This window comes from Mus pahari, chromosome 17 (assembly GCF_900095145.1).
Source record: "Mus pahari chromosome 17, PAHARI_EIJ_v1.1, whole genome shotgun sequence".
Lineage (NCBI taxonomy): Eukaryota > Metazoa > Chordata > Mammalia > Rodentia > Muridae > Mus > Mus pahari.
In genome coordinates this window covers 10936159-10939611 of record NC_034606.1, presented here as the reverse complement: position 1 = coordinate 10939611, position 3453 = coordinate 10936159, and the positions used below count along the sequence as shown (strand labels likewise).

The following is a 3453-nucleotide window of genomic DNA, read 5'->3' as shown; positions in this document are numbered from 1 at the left end:
TTGGCCTAAAAGCACTTGTAGACTTGCCTGTAGGCCTTGTTTACAAAGACAAGTGTCACCTAAACTCCCTGATAAGCTTAGTATTCTGAAGTCAATTACAACAGGAAAGCCTGGGCCCATTTGCCAAGTCCACCTTCTTTGAAGTCAAAAGCAATGATAGATTTTTTTTATTTGTTTTTTTTACATGACTGAAGTTCTCTGGTAGAGAGATAACTAGCAGTTCTCCTTGCCTCCCTGGCAGGTCTTTGCAAGCAGGACTCCCTGATAAAGGGTGAGGAGTGAGACAACCATCTGTCCCTTAAGAATTCCGTTCTCTTGGTATTAACAAGCATTAGTCTAACGTCTAGCAATAACATAAAAACATAACACACAAATTCCAGACTGACGTAGACTTGGACACTCTACTTGATTCATGATAATAAAGCACCACAGATAATGGGTTTGGTGAAAAATTCTGATTTTAATCAACAGGGAGATTCAATTTGGCCAAACATCCATGGCTGGTTGAGTCGAACTAACGAAAATCACATTCTCCAATTTTCTCCAAGAATTGTATTTAAAATCACATTAAAAGAGATTGTTGTGTGTTATATCATTAGTTTGATTCATCAATAGAGAAATACTGTGTTGAGCGAGAAAATTCTTAAAATTATGTTACTTAGCTTATTTTCCCTGTCCTACATGCCAAAAAGTAATTATAATAAGAATCCTAGGATTCATTAGTTTGGGATTTATTCATTGTTGTACTAGTGTTCTAATAAAATAAGTAAAGTAACAAAATTTTTTTAAAAAACAGACTGAAGAGGGAATTAAGGTGATTAACAAGCTAACCTTAACGTAGAAAGATTGTCTGGGAATCCTCATGTAATCCGAAGGGCACTGAAGTAGAGAAGTACAGTATAGCATGGAGGAACGCAGCCATGGCTGGCTTCCATGAGGAAAGAGGCTGTGAGTCACGATCATGAAGCCTGTGCCAGCTGCAAAGGCAAAGATCAAAAAACAGGAAAGGAAGAAAAGAAAAGAAAAAAATGCTCTAACTGTGCTGCCTCGCAAATAGCTTGACATGAGTACTGTCAGGCCTCGCATCAGACTTCTGACCCGCGCAGAACGCTAAAATAGCAGTTTGTATTTGTATTTGTTTGTTTTCTGCAACCAAATATCTGATTCAAAGGGGCTGTGTAAATTTTGATTGATTTATTTTTACTTTTTATTGGTTTCTTGTGAATTTTACATCATGTACCCAAATCCTACCCATCTCCTCCTTCCCTCTTACTACCCTCTATCCTTGAAACCTCCACACAACAGAGAAAAAAAATCATCTTCTTGTGGAAGCTGTAGTGTGTCACAGTGTGTTCCACCATATACCCTTTTGACCACACTTTTTTGCGTGCAAATGTTCATTGCAGTGACTTGTTGTGGTATAAGGCCTCTGGGTACTGCTATTCTGTCAATACTGGAACCTTACAGGGACTCCTCTCAGAAATCGAGTTACTGTCCTGTGTCATGGAGATCCTGTGGTTTTATATCTGTAGGACAAGTCCCTCATGCACTCTAGCAGTTCATCAGTGGTGTAGATGTTGGTTGGGGTGGGCCAATTCAAAGCCTGGTTTCTGGGCCTGAGAGGTATCAGCCCACTGACCACCTCTCCTGCTTTCCTACTCTCCGGGCCATCTCACCAGCAACCACCCTACCACCCTACCCACTGCAACCAGGGCCAGCTCTATCCTGCTGCCTAGGCAAGATGTAGGGCCTCCTTTCCTGAGTGTTCCACTGGCTGTGATAGCCTCGAGGCCAGCTCTCCTACCTGCTTTAGGTGGCAACAGGATCTCTCCTCTCTCTCTCTCTCTCTCTCTCTCTCTCTCTCTCCTCTCTCTCTCTCTCTCTCTCTCTCTCTCTCTCTCTCTCTCTCTCTCTCTCTCTCTCTCTCTCTCTCTCTCTCTCTCTCTCTCTCTCTCTCTCTCTCTCTTGCCCATGTCACTACTATGGGAAGCAAGTGGCTGTGTCAGCTCTCCCATACTCATGCCCTCTGGGCTGGCTTGCCCATGCCTCAGCCAGGAGAGGCATCTCTCCTGTGTTGCCTAGGCTAGTGCAGGGCCCGCTCTCTAGAGTGTTGTAGCTAGTGAGGGGCAGAGCTAGCTCTCCTGCCCTTATGACCCCAGGGCCAGGTCTGGTTGCCTCAGGAGGTGACTCATGAGGAGAAAGGATTGTTCTCTCTTGTCCACACCACTGCACGGGAGACAAGTGGTAGGGCCAGCTCGCCCATGTTAACCTGTGGGGGAGGGGGTGCTTACCTATAACTCTCATGATGTGAGGGGGCTGCTCTCCTGAGTATGACAGCTGGCTAGGGGCTGGGCCAACTCTCCAGTTTTCAAGCCCCCAAGGCCAGCTCTCCCACAATGCCTAGGGCAGGAATGGGACCAGTTCTGCACAGTCCTCAGACATGTCCCCCAGAGACATGCCCGCCTGATCTTTGGTGGTAATAGACCCAGACACGGCCTTCAGTGGCAGCACAGGCCAGGACCCCCTCATGATATGAGGAGCATTGCCAGCTACTCATATCAGGCTGTTCATCTAGTCTCCAGTCCTGCCTCTCTTCATTGTGTGCACAGAGCAGGAGTCCTCTCAGGCATAGTCTGCCTCCTCAGGTCTGCATAGCACCAGGCTGGTGATCATCTGGGGTTAGCTCCCTTCCCAGGGCCCCATGGGGCCAGTCTGGTGGTTGTCTTGGACTCTGTCATTTGCAGGCCTACCGGAGTGGCCCCACATGATGGTCATCTGTCCTGGGCTCACTCCCACCCAGGATGAGTGATACCAGATGGAGTTCTAGTCTCCAGCTTGGGGTGGGGGTGTCTAGTCCCCATACTGGGAGCCTGTTCTGGCCTGTAGGTGTCAGAATGGTGATTGTCTCAGACTAGCTCCCTGTCTTGGCCCCCTGGACCTGGTCATCACCCTCCACACTCCAGGAAATTTAGGCTACTAATTATTTAAATATTCATAGATCTGAATACTGAGTGTAGACATAACCTCTCTCCTCTCTGCCACCTACTGACACACATGTGACATAGCAGCCTCACCTGTAATGTCTCTAGGGGCAGCTGATTTACAGGGGTTTTTTGGTTGGTTTTGGTTTTTTTGTTTTTGTTTTTGTTTTTCTTTTGGTTTTTCGAGACAGGGTTTCTCTGTATAGCCCTGGCTGTCCTGGAACTCTCTGTGTAGACCAGGCTGGCCTTGAACTCAGAAATCTGCCTGCCTCTGCCTCCCAAGTACTGGGATTAAAGGCGTGCACCCCCACTACCCAGCTTGATTTACAGTTTTAAGGAGAGGTAGGGGCAGAAGGTAGCAGGAGCATGGAACAACTGCTCCCATTTTGTCAGCAGTCAGGAGGCAGAGAACAGAGAGAAGGAAGACACTCTCTAAAAATTCAAGTCCTGACCCCAGTGACTTGTTTCTTCC

The 3453-nt window shown here is 46.9% G+C and overlaps 1 non-coding gene across 1 annotated transcript; it reads right to left on the bottom strand.

The window, feature by feature from the left end:
• Window positions 1–2964: 2964 nt before the first annotated feature.
• LOC115062438 lies at window positions 2965–3096 on the bottom strand. Its single transcript, XR_003842400.1, has one exon. It is a non-coding gene; the product is annotated as a small nucleolar RNA SNORA17 (small nucleolar RNA).
• Window positions 3097–3453: the final 357 nt, after the last annotated feature.